Source organism: Miniopterus natalensis, chromosome X (genome assembly GCF_054644295.1).
Source record: "Miniopterus natalensis isolate mMinNat1 chromosome X, mMinNat1.hap1, whole genome shotgun sequence".
Classification (NCBI taxonomy): Eukaryota; Metazoa; Chordata; class Mammalia; order Chiroptera; family Miniopteridae; genus Miniopterus; species Miniopterus natalensis.
In genome coordinates, this window is record NC_142103.1 from 18982677 (window position 1) to 18997583 (window position 14907).

At 45.2% G+C, this 14907-nt stretch overlaps 2 long non-coding RNA genes and 1 pseudogene across 7 annotated transcripts in view; 1 reads left to right on the forward strand and 2 right to left on the reverse strand.

Annotated features, from left to right (window-relative positions):
- The window catches only part of LOC107537523 (uncharacterized), a 98162-nt gene that overhangs the window by 5491 nt on the left and 77764 nt on the right, over window positions 1–14907 (reverse strand). For both annotated transcript variants that reach the window (XR_015716493.1, XR_015716495.1), the window contains exon 2: window positions 1987–2105. This is a non-coding gene — a long non-coding RNA (uncharacterized LOC107537523). The remainder of the gene's footprint in view (window positions 1–1986; window positions 2106–14907) is intronic.
- LOC148090427 (uncharacterized) overlaps window positions 7027–14907 on the forward strand; it is a 98156-nt gene continuing 90275 nt past the window's right edge. The window contains exons 1-2 of one of the 5 annotated variants that reach the window (XR_015716489.1): window positions 7061–7092; window positions 12281–12352. This is a non-coding gene — a long non-coding RNA (uncharacterized LOC148090427). Of the gene's footprint in view, window positions 7093–12026; window positions 12116–12158; window positions 12353–14907 lie in introns of those variants that run through there. The other 4 variants (XR_015716490.1, XR_015716492.1, XR_015716488.1 and 1 more) reach the window with 4 other exon arrangements.
- On the reverse strand, window positions 8624–9288 carry LOC107546526 (elongation factor 1-beta pseudogene; annotated as a pseudogene).

Genomic DNA, 14907 nt, shown 5'->3' on the forward strand with positions numbered 1-14907 from the left:
TCTACACTAAGATTCCTCTAATCCACACTCACCTCACTCCCTAAGGTTATCTTCTCCAGGTGTTGTGTTGCATTCTGGCTTGGTGCCTACACAAGCACACTGTCCACAACTTCCTTCTGAAAATGCTTCACTGGTACATTTGCAGAGAGCCACTCAAACTTTCTACCTGTGATTTAAATTAGCTAAATAATCTGTAACCACACATAGAATCAGAATGGCCAAAATTTGAAATATGTGACCTGGAAGAGGTCAGCTCAGAAGTCTGCTAACCTTATCCTATCCTGAATGATGGAGAAACTAAGATCCAAACGTATGTAAGCAACTTACTTAAAGCCACAGCCAATTAGTGACAAAGCTGAGACTTCTTTTTATGACTTCTTTGAACTAATTTATACTGGCAGGGAGCCACTGGAAGAACACACATCCTTTTGGTTTTGTTTGTTTGTTTAAATATTTTTATTGATTTTTAGAGACAGAACAAGAGAGAGAGAGAGAAAGAGAAACATTGATGTGAGAGCATAACATCAGTGGGCTGCCACTGGTATGCCTGACACAGGGGATCAAGCCCACACCCCGGGCATGTGCCCAACAGGCAATACAACCAGCAATCATCTGGTGCACCCTTCAACACCCAACCAATTGAGACACACTGGCCAGGGCCATCCTTTTGTTTAAATTTAAACTTGGGGTGAGAAAAATCATCGCACACTGAAATTTCTTTGTTATTATTATTTTCCAGTGCTCCTTTTCCTAAAATATATGTGTACAGAAAGCTGTGATGGATAAATAACTATCATTTGCCCCATTCTTATATGTGGTGACAACAGCCCCAAATGAGTGGATTCTAAGATTCTCAAAGGGAATTTTGAATGTGCTCCTTAAAACAAGAACTTTCAATATAAAAGGTGTATTAATCAAAAAGCATGCAATGTCTTTCACCAACAAAACTGACTTCATGCAAACATGTAATACTCAAAATCTTAGAATTTATTCAAGCAACAGAAAAAGTAAGGAAATCCTGAAATAACTTCAGTGATATTCCATAATTTCTGGAATGATAGAAACCTGGATTATCTCCAAGATAAGTCAAAGTGTAAAGAGACAGAAGGTCCTCTCCTCAGCAATCAGAGGGACAAACAGGATCCCCTGGAATGCTTTCCTAGTTCTAGGGTTTGTGAAAATATCAGGCTATTCGGATAGCTTCAAAAGGCGTCAGGTTACTGAAACGACCCTTTCTGTCTCCCTTGGCTCAATCTTGGGCACTAAGAACATAGCTGTAATACTTGCCGGAGATTAATGGACACATGATTTCTACCAAACTCCCTGGCACCAGTATAAAGTGGATGAAAACATTTCAGAAAGTCACGCTTGTAAAAATCAAGGGGATACAACACAGAGTAAAATTGAGAGATATCATCTATACCTATTAGATGTGTGAAGTCACTTCTAGTAAAATAATGGCCTCTCTGGGCTTTGAGTTTGAACTGAATTCAGGGGTGCTGGAACTTGTAAATGGGCTAATATTTCTGAGAGCACAGGCAGAATTCTCACGATCATCATAATGAACAATTACAGCAATGGAGTATGCACAGACACAGCGCCGAACCGGATCCTAACAGAGGAAGCTCACTGAGAGACCTACCTTGCAAAAGGAGCCTGTTGCCCTGACCGGTGTGGCTCAGTTGGTTGGAACATCGTCCCATGCACCAAAAAGGTGGTGGGTTCGATTCTCGGTCAAGGCACATCCCCAGGCTGCAGGTGCGATCCCTGGTCAGGACACGTACAGAAGGCAAACGGATCAATGTTTCTCTCACACATTGATGTTCTCTCTCTCTCTCTCTCTCTCTCTCTCTCTCTGTCTCCCCACCCCTCCCTTCCTCTCTCTTAAAATCAATAAAAAAAAAAATTTAAAAGAAAAAAAAGGGAGCCTGTTGTCCAGAGGGGGTTACGCAGAATCAAAGTACAACTGAGAGTTGTGTTACATACCTAAGAGAAGTGTGAGATCAGGATCAGATGTTCGTCTGTGCTTGAACTCTGGGTCTAGCCCATGACACTGTCACAGGAGCTCTGGAACACACTCTCCAGTTTTCTTACGAAACTGGGGCCTGAAAAGGAAAGAAAGTATTGTGAATAGCTTTGCCACAGATACAAATCAACATCTCTAAGTAAAGATCATCATTTTAAAAGAATAAAATCACCAGTCTTGTCCTAGGTCTGTAGAAGAGACCCCTCCAGCCACTGCACACCCTGGGAAGAAATGAGCCTAAGCCTAAAGATGGTCCAGGCTGTATTCTGCCAGACCCATTGTGATGTCATCAACTGTGACCATGTAGTGACATCACCCAGTAAGTTGCTGGGGTTCAGGCTTGTGGCCATACATACTGCTCAGCCTTTCTGCTCCCTTTAGCTACTCTCCCTGAGGTTAATGAAATAAGGAACCTGTTAGCCCCACATCCAGGGATACAGAAATGTTCTCGGAACTCAGTGATTCCAGTGAGACAGGAACGTCCTGTCCTGGCCCTGGGTGCTAAGCGACAGTTGGGTTTTGTACACCACTGACACTCAAGTAGCTATGAACAGCTTGCAAAACTGGGCAGAGCCACTTAGCAAGCTATGCAAGGACCAATTTCCACATGTATTCCAAAAAGATACATTTTATAGAGACATAGGCCTAGTATGTGTGGCTAGAGCCTCAATTTATTCAAAGTGGCAAAGGTCTTAAGCCATATCCTAACTATATAAACCACCAAGGTAACTCTGGCCTTAAACCTGGCTGATTCCATACCACCAAATACAACAGCAGCAGGGCACCCCTTGCATCAAACCAACCTGGCAGGGAAATGACTATTTACCAGTGGGCTCAAAGATTTAACAGAGTAACAACATCAGTAAGAAGCGCAGGATATTCCCTCTCGTTGCAACTTTCATCCCCAGCTCTCCACAGGACTCCCCCTTCCCCTCATTTCCTTTAGGTCTTTATTTCACCTTCTCAGTGGGACCTGTGCTGCACAAGCCACCTGAAGGTGCAGATCCCCACACCTTCCCCAGGCCCTGCTCCACCCCCGCTCTGGTTCGCTGCAGAGCACGTGTCACTCTCTCTCATGATATTCGTGTCTTATTTTTCAGCCTCCCCCACAGGAATGTGAGCCCACCCGAGCAGGTACTTTTTGTCTCGTTCATGGATGTATTTCCAGCATACAGAACAGTGCCTGGCCATATTAGGTAGTCAGCACATAATGGAAGTCACCTTTTCCCACCAGCCATGATTATCAGGCCATTTCCAGAGGTGACCCTGTTAATTGTACACTGTACATCTTTCAGACTTTTATTCCGCATATTAACATATTTGTAAAAGGGGTCATTAAAAATAGATACTGTACACTGCACTTTAAGCAGTCAAATATTTCTACAATACTTAAAAGAAGAATCACCTGTCTCCAGCCCTAAATGGAGACACAACCAATTACAGCTCTGTAAATGTGACCATAATCAACTCTCCTAGTTGATATTTTCACCCATAGTCTCAATAACACCCAAAATAGGGGTACTTTATCTGTTTTGGTTGCCATCGTTGTTTTTGTGAATCTTCTTAGCTCTTTAACATGGATCATTGTAAACAATATAACGACAATCTACGTATCAGCCGTCTTCAATAACACTCAACATTTAGTCAATGACTTTTAATTGTACTTGTTGCTGGCATATTTCAAAGCATATGCCAGATATCCGATGACTTCAGGCACAAATGAATGCACAGAAGTTATTTTCTACCCATGTTCTACTGGACCATAAACGCTAACAAGTAGGGCTTTGAAAAAACATCACCAAACTACCATCATTACATCTGCCAAACATGACAATTATTCCCTAATTGTAATTTAACATGAAAACGTCCCTGTGTGATGAATGTGCTTCATCTATAGATGTCTCTTCAACTTCATTTGTTCTTATTAGGATCTAAACAAGTTTCATACACAGAATTGGCTGAAATATAACTTCGTCCTCTTGTAATCGGTAACAGCCCCTCCCCTCGTTTTCTTTGCAGTTCCTTTGACGAAAGGACTGGATTGTTGGCCCTGTAGGATTACTCACATTCTGGGTGGCCCCGTAGGCATCCTTGTGCCAGCCGTGTTCCATTAGAAACACAATGTCCTGGGGTAGATACAGGCTCAATTGCTTTGGCAAGAACATGTCCTACTTAATGCTTTGTCCTTTGATTACATCATATCAGAAGCGCATGATATCTCTTGCTCGCATTTGTCGTGATGTGAAGATTGATCGAATGGTTACAGAATTCTTACGTTGATTTACCCATGCTGTAAAATTTCTGCTCACCTTTTCCCTGAATTTTATGGAAGTCATGTGCTGGTTTACACTTTAATTACTGATACGCTATTCACATATCACACAAGTCACCATATTAAAGTATGCAAGTCAGAATACAAAATCATATGGAATGCAAACTGTAATTGAAAAAATAAATTTAAAAGATGAGGTGTACAAGTCACTATTCTTTAGTAAATCCATAAACATGTGCACCCATTACCACAGGAAATTGTAGGACGTTTTCACCACCAAAAGAAAGTCCATGCTTATCATCAGTCATCCCCATTCTCCTGATGGGACTGATCACCCACCTGAAGAGTATAAAAGACACTTCAAAGTGAAAGCCTCTGAGCTACAGCAGGGGCGAAAATAAGCCTTTTCTGAGCTTCCCTTACCTGACTAGAGCAGAGCTTTATAAGAGACTGCTGCCAACCCACCCCCAACTTTGGGGGAACTCAATTAGGGGGCTTGATCTTGGACATTAGAACATTCCAAGAGATTGAGCAAACAGGCCTCATCGGATCCTTCCCTCCTTTGAAGTCCTAGTCCAGCAAACCCCTTGTGAAGCTGGTATGTGAACCTCTATGTCTAGCTCCTTAGGAAGCCTCTTCATCTGAAACTCCCACATAATAAATAAACTTTCTCCTCTTAATTTACTTTAATTAATTGCAGGACCCTAGCCCTTTGAACCTGAGACAGTGGAGGAAACGTTTTCCTCCCAGCATGCCCCTCTCCCTAGCCCCTGGCAAACACTAACTGACTTTCTCTCCATAGCTTTGACCCTTGCAGACATTTCATGTGAATTAAATCTTACAGTGCTCTTTGGTGTCTGGCTTTTTTCATGTATCATCATGTTTTGGCACGTGTCAGTACTTTATTCCATATTTTACCTAAATAAAAGTCCACGGTGTGGATATGGCACATTCAGTGTACACATTTGTCAGGTGATGGGCAATTGGGTTGTTTTCCCTTTTGGCTTTTGAATAATGCTGCCATAAACATTCATGTATAAGCTTCTGTTTGAATGTCTGTTTTCAGTCCCCTGAGCTATAGGCCTAGGAGCGGACTGCAGATCCTGTGGTCCCCCCGTGTCTAACTTTTTGTAACGACGACATTGTCCGAGCACCACAGAACATTTTCACCAGCAGTGAATCCCCGCTCCCATTTCTCCACATGCTGATCACATGTATTATTTTCCATTTTTATGTTAGCTGTCCCGTGATTTCTTATTTCCCATGGCTACTGATGTTGAGCGTCTCTTTGGCGGGCTCATCGGCTGTTTGCAAGGAGAGAACAATGGATTTGCAACGTGGGCGCCCCTGGGTGAATCCATCCTGTGCCGCCCTCCTTCACAACGGCAAAGCCATTTAGACCTCAGTTTCCTGGCACAATGAGTAGTTATTGAATCTGTGATTGTCCAGGGAATGGAGACAGAGAAAAGGCTATGATTTGGATCTCTGCATGGGAAGTGGCCACTGCTCCCTAAAGTGCAGGGCCAGAAACACCAAGGAATCCAGGGGGGCAGCCTAGGTCCAGGGCCCAGGGATTGGGCAGCTAACTCCACCTGGAGGAGGTGAAGGCTCTTGCACTTTCCACTCCACCAGGTGGGGGGGCTGTGGCAGAGCATGAAGCCCTCCCTTCACCCCCTAGGAGTTGAAGGCGGCAGCGTTTTGTGAGATTTCCCGTGTTGACCTGAAATGCAAAAGGCAGCTTCCTGGCCAGGACAAGGCACTTCAGGGTCCTCACTGTCCTCCTCCCTCCGGCCCGGGAAACCCCACCCACCTCTGCCCGAACTGCGCGGGAATGGGTGAGAAAAGAGCTGAGTCAGAGCCTGAGCCCAGGGCTGGAGGAGCGGGACAGCACGTGGTCTGCGGAAACCGGGGCCTGCGCGGGTCCTTTGTGGCGGGTGGAATGGGGCCGGGAATTCTGAGTGAGGGGCGGCGGGCAGGCCCGTTGTGCTGCTGTCTCCCGTCCCCTCCCTGCAGGACACGGCGCGACACGACACGACACGTGTCTCCCTCAGGTGAACCTGACTTTGAAAGAGGAGCCCGTAACTTTTTCAATAGGAAGGAAGAAGTCAATCCAGGCACCAGTGGGGCGGGAGAACCCTGCGAGTCGCTCTGACTCCTTCGGACCCAGCACGTCCCCCGCCCCCCACCGAGGCGGTGCGGACGCCGCGCAGCCGCCCCGGGAAAACGCAGCCCGGCGCGGGCTCCCCAGCAGGCCCTCGGGAAGGAGCAGGAGCGAGGGCGCGCTGGGAGCGCCTGCTCTTGGGAATCTGCCTCTCACCGGAGGAGGAACAGTGAAAGTCTGGATTATCTCAGGCATATGAATGAGGCGAACTTGTAACATCCTTTCAAAGTATTATTCTTTAAACAGTCCCCCCCCAGTTTGCGACTGTTGAAGGGTCAGTTTCCCGTGCTATTGTCCCATCACATTCACGGTTTGCCGGGACGAATGGGTTCTCCCGAGGAAAAGGCAGTGGACCCTCCGGCTTTCCCAAGCCCACCTCTCCCCGCCCCTTCTGGCGCCAGGGACCGTAGGACGTCGTCCCACCCTTCCCCTGGGCGGGGCCAACACCCAGAACAGGGACTCCGCACCTCCGGGTACCTGCAGTCCCCACCCCCGGAGGAGCGGAATGAATGTGGTGGGGGGAGGGGTGGCCGCCGCGCTGGGGCGGGGCTGCGGGGGCCATAGTGGAGTCCCAGGGGCCCTGCGCCAGGAGCAGAGCGCGCCCGGCCATTCCCTCTGCGCGGCCTCAGCCAGGTGGGTCCCCTTTGCCTTTCGCGCGTGGCTGGGGGAGGGGTGCGCGGGACGCGGCGGGGAGGGACGGGTTGGGGGGGCCTCGTCCTTCCGGCAGGGAGTGGGCTGCCCGGCGCCCAGCGCTGGACCCGGGCCAGGGCTGGGTGCTGCCCATGCGTCCCCGGGGGCCGGGCCCGGTCGGGGTCTGGAGTTTCGGTGAGGCTGCCTGCGTTCTGGGCCCTGTTGCGTGTAGGGAGAGCCTTGAAGTCGATCCCCTCGGGCGTCGCGCGTCCCAAGTCTGGAAGCCGTTCCCTGTGGCACCGAAGCGTGGCGGGCAGGAGGATCGGGTGCCTCCACGGATCCCGTCTCCCCTCTCTCTTCCTCCCCTTTTATGGGGCTGCCCGAGGGGCTTCCTGGTGGGTTTCGATGGACTGCGGTGTGCACAGCGACTGGGCTCCCCGGAATGTATCCCCAGAGAAGGAACCTTTCCTTCAATAAAATTTGAACTGAAATAATTGTAGCTCCATTTCCTCTCATGCATTTAACCACGTGGAAGAACAAGCCCCCAAGTCTTCAGGGGCTTCCCCGCGTGATGGAAATACTGGTGGGTTAACTTTTCATCTATGTACAGTTCTGTGCAATAGAGGGATCTGAAAGAAGGTTGATTATTAATGAAAGAAACCGTGAAGCTTTTTAAAGATCTAATTTCAAGTTACCGAAGATACTAAAAGATAGTAGTAATAATACAAAAATAGATATAAGGGGAACCAATTAGATGTACACTAAAAAGTTCAGAAGGAAAGAAAAAAGTTGTATTTTTCCAAGACTTGTTAAGGGTGTGTGCGCGCCCCCTTTCGCATGTTTCCAGCTACTAATAGTAGATGGCATGAGAGGACAATCGAGCTATAGGGGTCAGGGATTTTCATATAAAGGACTGCACTCGGTTTACAGTGGAATTATCATTTCATGGGTAAAGCAGCCTTGGGGCCACTTGAGACAAACCAGACCCAAGAGAGGTCAGGAAATGGCAGGCAGGTAATTCAGGCCCCTCAGATGGGCAGGTTTTGGTTGGGAACTCATAATATGTAAGAAATTATACAAAAGTGTAATTTTTGTTTGTATTTCCTTTATATGAGTGGCTGGGAATCTTTTTGTATATTTAAGAGCCGTGTGTGTGTGTGTGTGTGTGTGTGTGTGTGTGTTTTCTGTGAAATGTTAATGTCTTTTTATATTGGGTTGTTCTTTCCACTTAAATGATATTGAGAACCTTGATACATATGAGGAAGACTGGTGATGTAAATTGAAATATTTTTTCCCATTTATCATTGGTTTTCTAACTGATTTTTTTTTAACATGGTGAATTTTATGTGTTCACATTTATCCATTTTTAATGGCTTTTTGAGTCAAATATACAAAAGATTTTTCCTGCTCCATGGTTATAAAGGGATCTGCCCAGTATTTCTTCTAGTAGTTATATGGTTCTGATCAGTGTACATTTAAAAATATATATATTTCAAGCTTTTATTTAATGGCAATGATCTGTGATGGATTTTAGTTAGATCTTGTTGAAAGCAGCCATGTATAAGGACTGCACGTGGTCCTCAAAAGCAGTGATCGGCTCCTCCTGCATATCTGTTCCAATCTTATTGTCTTTTGTTACACACTGTCTTTGAAGTGTTTTAATTCCATACCACACTGGATCCACTTTAGAAGAGCCCCAGACCAAGCTGTCTGCTTGAATGCTCCTGACGAGCTCCTCTAATTTTGCATATGCATCTGGTCATCCCTAGGTTACACATCTAATAAGATGGAAGACTTGGCAACACGTGCAGCTTTTTTTGGATGTCTTTGACTCGTGCTGTGCAAGGTGTTCTTCTCTTAGCCTCTTCGCTTCTTTGCTTTGTTCCTCCTCATCAGATCCAAAGAGATCAGTGTCATCATCATCTCTGCTGTCTGTAGCTCCACTTCCTGCGGTGTCTTCCACAGTAGCTGGGTCATACTTGCCCAGAGCTTTCTTCACTCCTGGCAGGCTGGCCTTTTCCTTTCCCTAAGACTTGATGTGATGATTATACCAACGTAGGGGATGATACGAGCTGCCAAGTGGTGGGTCAGAGACTGCTACAAATATGGCCACACCTGCTTGCGACGGCACATACCCCTCCATGTAGCACCTGGTAAACACCTGGAGGCCGCGGGTCTTTTCAGGTCTCCAAAACCCATGGTGCCCCGTGATCTGGGAGCTGGGTGGCAGCAGAAGAAAGAGGAGCACAGGAAGTTGGCACCTAGTGCTGGGGGGGGGGGGGGGCGTGTTCATTGTACATTTAATTCTTCCATCTATGTGGAGTTTCTCCTGGTTTATGTGAGAGGTGTAGAACTAAGAACTTATTGTAGATGGCTACCCCTTTGTCCCAAGGCCATGTTCACTCTTGTGAGTTTATTCTTGTATTAGTATTTATTTATTAGTAAAAATCATAACCTGCATGTCTTTTTCCATACAAACAACCGTAAACATACCTTCCCCCCCCCCCCCCCGTGTTTTCAAACATGGTAAGAGGAGTTCACCTCACTCACAACATGGCTATTCATTGTGGTAATTCTCCTGCATTTTCCAGCCTATTTGTCTTTCCCAATGAGCAATGGAAAATAACAAAGGCCTCACAAGCCTTTTGGATTTTCCTTGGGATTAGTTATTAATTAACGGATGAAGAATTGATATGCTCATGAGGTTAAGTCGCTTTATTCAAAAATTTAGCACTTTACTCTTGTTTAAATCTACTTTTCTGTCCGTCAGGAATTTAGGTTTCCCTCATGTCGATTTTCATGTGTTTTTCACATTACTTCTAAGCATGTAATCTTTCAGTAGTGATATTTAAAATCCTGTCCATTTCACTTTCTAACTGGGTATTTATTCATGGAATTGGCTTGTCAAAATATTATTAAAGCCCTTGATCATCAGGAATTTCTTTAACTTTCTCAGTAGCAGTCAATGGTATATTTTCTGTATTATAATCAACCCTGGAAAAGGTGAAAGCATTTTGAAGCATTTCTGAACACTGGGTGTATAAAAAGAAGTTATAAATAAATGGCTCAGAAATGTTTTCCCTCTTATGTGCACTGTTGCAGATATAGGTCAAGTGTCACTAATATTTTTTATTTTTTTTAATCCTCACTCGAGGATATTTTTTCTGTTGCTTTTCAGAGAGAGTGGAAGGGGGAGAGATGGAGAGAGATAGAGAAACATGGATGTAAGAGAGACACACCGATTGGCTGCCTCCTGTTTGAGCACCGACCAGGGCCAGGGATCGATCCTGCAACCGAGGTACGTGCCCTTGGCTGGATTCAAACCTGGGACCCTTCAGTCCAAGGGCCAACGTTCTAACCACTGAGCAAAACCAGCTAGGGCTCACTAATCTTTTTAAAATGCCTAATGGGAAGGATAGCGAAACCCTTGAATTGTCCTGTTTTTTTTTCTTCTTTTTACAAACTTCTAAGATTGTAACCTTTTAAAAGTTAATATTAAAGGGGACAGGTGCTAAGACTTTATTTATTAAGCCAGCAATTAGGTCCTGATGCCCACAAGCACGTGGTTCCTACCCATGGCTGTGAGCCAGGTGGTCTCAATGTGCCCTTTTGCCCAAAACTAACTCTGGTCCATAATGAAGACAGAGAATCCAAATCGCCTGCCTGAGTTCCCAAGTGTCTTTACAATCAGAGGAACTTGATGTCACCTGGAAGCCAGGGAAGTAGGGGATCAATTGAGCATTATGGACAAGAAGTTTGTACAATAGACTTCGATGCAGTGACTCTAGAAGATGATGAATATGTCAATGAATTCATAATGAAAGGGTATAGACACACTTATTAATACATAAGATGGGCTTAAGAAACTTTGGAGGTTATAACGCAGACATTAAAGAGGATTAAAAGAGAGGAAACTAATGCACTTGTATCAGCCTTCTTTTTCATGGGCTACTAAAATGCATTAGCATCTACTGAAAGAGAAGGTTACCAAATGTTGATCATTTTCTCCTTGAATGTTTTCCATTGACATTATTGGCTCTTTTATGATACACTAACCTTTCACTGGTAATTAAATGTAAAAATGATACATACATAAAATGTTTTGAAAAGGGAGAAGCTTGTTCCAACATTGCATAAGGATAGGCCATTTTATACTTATTTCGAGCTCTTTGTACTTAATTAATGGTCTTGTGTTAAAAGTGAGAAAAGAAGCCCTGGCCGGTTTGGCTCAGTAGTTAAAGCGTCAGCCCTTGGATGGAAGGGTCCTGGGTTCGATTTCAGCCAAGGGCATGTACCTCGGTTGCAGGCTCAATCCGCAGTTGGGGTGTGTGCAGGAGGCAACCAATCCAATTGATGTGTCTCTCACATTGATGTTTCTCTCTCCCTTTCCATACTCTCTAAATCAATGGAAAAAATATCCTCGGGTGAGGATTTTTTTTTTTTAAGTGAAAAAAATAGTGAACCTCCCCTGGTGCTAGTTTTCTTCTGTGCCTTTTCTAGGGAACCGAAACCCCTCCACCCAAGCCAGGGATGGGGAACCGTTTTTCTGCCAAGTGCCATTTGTATATTTATAACATCATTTGCAGGCCATACAAAATTATCAATTTAAAAATTAGCTATCAAAAAAAGCTCCTAGATTTATTGAATTTCGAGTCCCATCTGAGGTTGCCTTGGCAGGGCCAAACCAAATGATTGTGCGGGCCAGAACTTTCCCACCCCTGACCTAAGCCATCTGTAGAACCTTCATTCTGCGGCCCTTGAGAATCTGCCCCCCCACCACCACCACCAGCACTGGCTGGGAGTAGCCTGGACTGTGTGCCCAACCTCAGTGCGTTTTCTGAAATCTCATGCAAACTTCCCCTCCTAAAGATATAGTCACAGTTAGGATCAGGTCCACTTCTAGGTGACTCTATGAAGAGCTGTTGCATTTTGGTCACCAAGACAGGCTAAAAGGATCCACCAGGAATGAGGCTCTGCTCCACGGAGCCCTAGAAGCAGGTGTTTGCCCCCAAAATTGGCCAACAAGGTGAGCCTACAAATTGGAGCAAAGTTGATCAAGGATTGGCGTTTTTTCTTCAGCAAAGGGTGGAGGGAGAGGACTTGGGGAGGACAGGTTGGCATTTCTGGTGCAATACTGCCATCAAGTGGAACTTGTTTGTGGATCCCTTGAGCCTTGCACTGTTGTTTCTAGGTTTGGAGCCACGAGGCTGTGAATTCAGAAGTGCAGACAGGACTCTGGACCCTCCACGCCTCCTCCACAAAGGTTGAAAGCTTTGCCAGTCTTCAGGGATATGTGGGCTGTTGCAAGGGCCTGGTAACTGGCAGGTTCTCTATGGGCACCTGATATGATGGTGAGGAATTTGTCTTAGAATGAGGGCGGAGTTACGGGAAAGAAGATACAAGTCTTATGCATTCGCTCTCTGCTGCTCCACCATAAAATACAGGAGTCCTCATAAGCATACACACACCTGGGTGTTTCCTACCCCGAGCCTTCCCATGGGAGCCGTCAAGAGATTGACCCAGGGCAGGGACCAGGATGCCTTTTTCCATGCCTGAACCCCAGGGGCCCCTGTGGGAGAAAAGCCTCAGGGCCTTCCCTCATTTTGCCATGGGAGTTGGATCTCACTCTTGAACCCTCCGCCTGTGCCTGTGGGCCACTGTCCATTGTGTCAGGTTGCTTGAGGCCTCTCAGCTAGGCTGGCCACTCTTGCTGCCTTGTGAACAGGCTCTGGTGAGAATGTGCCTCGCTGGGGTTCTATCTGGCAGTGGCTCACACTCTGTGCCCAAGCTCAGTATGTTTCCTGAGGTCTCAAGCAAACCTCCAGTGCTAAATATATAGCCATGCATAGGTTCAGGTGCACTGCTACGTGCCTCAATGAGGAGCTGTTGGTTTTTGGTCATGAAGGCAGATTAATAGGACTGACCAGGGCGGAGGCTTTGATCCGTGGAGTCCTGGAAGCAGGTGTTCTTCCCCCAAATTGGCCAATATAGTGAGTAGCCACCGTGGAGCAAGGTTAGTCAAGGCTTGGTGGTTCTCTTCAGCAACGAGAAGGAGAGGATTTGGGGGAGGGCAGGTTGGCATTTCAGGTGAAACACTGCCATGGAGTGGAACTCATTCGCCAATTCCATGAGCCCTTTAATTGGCTTCTAGAGGAGCTACCACTGGCCGCACTCTCTGGGCTGCACTGACTGAAGCTGCACTTCACAAGGGAACCAGGCCAGGGGCTGTAGGCATTCCCCTTAGAGCAAGACCAGGTTTTGTTTGGACTGACCTAGGTCCCTAGAATCCTCTCTTGGCCAAGGTACAGCCCAATCAAAGAGAGATTTTCACATATGGAATTCTGCTCTGTTTACTTTCGGATTATACCCATTCTAAATATAAAGAGCACAAAGTGGCCCCACAGTTGTGTAAAATAACTATTTATGAGATGGCATTTGGATCTCTGCATGTGTAGGACAAATCCTTGCAATAAAGTATCAAGTGATGACTTGGGGCCACTTGAGACAGACCCAAGACAAGGCAAGATAAAATAAGTAATACAAGACCCTCAGAGGGGAAGGTCATGATATGTAAGAACTTTACAACAGCGTAGGTTTTTTTAGATATTCCTTATGAGTAAGTGAGGAATCTTATTGTATGTTAGGGTCTATTTGAGTGTCTCTGTGGCTGTTTATATTCATGTTTTCTTTATGGGTTTTGATAAAAAGTCTCTCCCATTTTTGATTGGATTGTTTGCTTTTTGGTGTTGAGTTTTATAAACAATCAAATATGAAAATGGACAAAAGACCCGAGTGGACACTTCTCCAAGGAAGACATATGAAAAGATATTCAACATCACTAATCATCAGAGAAACGGAAATTAAAACCACAATATCACCTCACAACTGTCAGGATGGCTACCATCAATAAATCAACAAACAATAAGTGTTGGCGAGGATGTGGAGAAAAGGGAACCCTTTTGGACAGTTGGTGGGAATGCAGATTGTTTCAGCCACTGTGTAAAGCACTATGGAGTTACCTCAAAAAATTAAAAATGGAACTGCCATTTTACCCAGTGATTGCACTTCTGGGAATTTATCTGAAGAAGCCTGAAAGACTAATTCGAAACAATATATGTACCCTTATGTTCGCTGCAGCGTTATTTACAATAGCCAAGATTTGGAAGCAGCCCAAGTGTCCATCAGCAGATGAGTGTATAAAAAAGCGATGGTACATGTATTAAATGGAATACTACTCTGCTGTAAAGTAGAAGATAATTTTTATCCTTTGTGATAGCATGGATGAACAAGGCGAACACTATGCTAAGTGAAATAAGCCAGAGAAGCACAAGTACCATATAATTCCACTCATGTGAAATTTAATGAACAAACTGAATTACCAAGGAAAATAGAGACACACTCATAGATAAAGAGAAGGCACGCAGCTCTGGTGGAAGGTGGGGAGTGTTGGGGTGGGATGGAGAGATTCAGCAAAAATAGAAAAAACATAGTACTCACATACATGGAAAGCAGTGTGCTGATTTCAAGGGGTGCAGAGATTCGAGAGGTAGAAGTGGAAAAGGGCATAGAGGGGACAAATGGTGGTAGAAAAAAATAAAATACAATAAAAAGACTTTTCACCTAAAGAATTAGAAAGGAATCAGCCAACTTTTTTACTAGTAATATGATACTGTTAATTTTACATTTACTTCTGGTAGTTTATCGTTTATTGTGTAAAGTGATAGACTAAGAACGTTATTGAGATGGTACCACTTTGTCAAAGGTTGATCTTCTCCCACAGCTTTTGGAGGCCATTGTGTGGTATACTGAATTCTATCT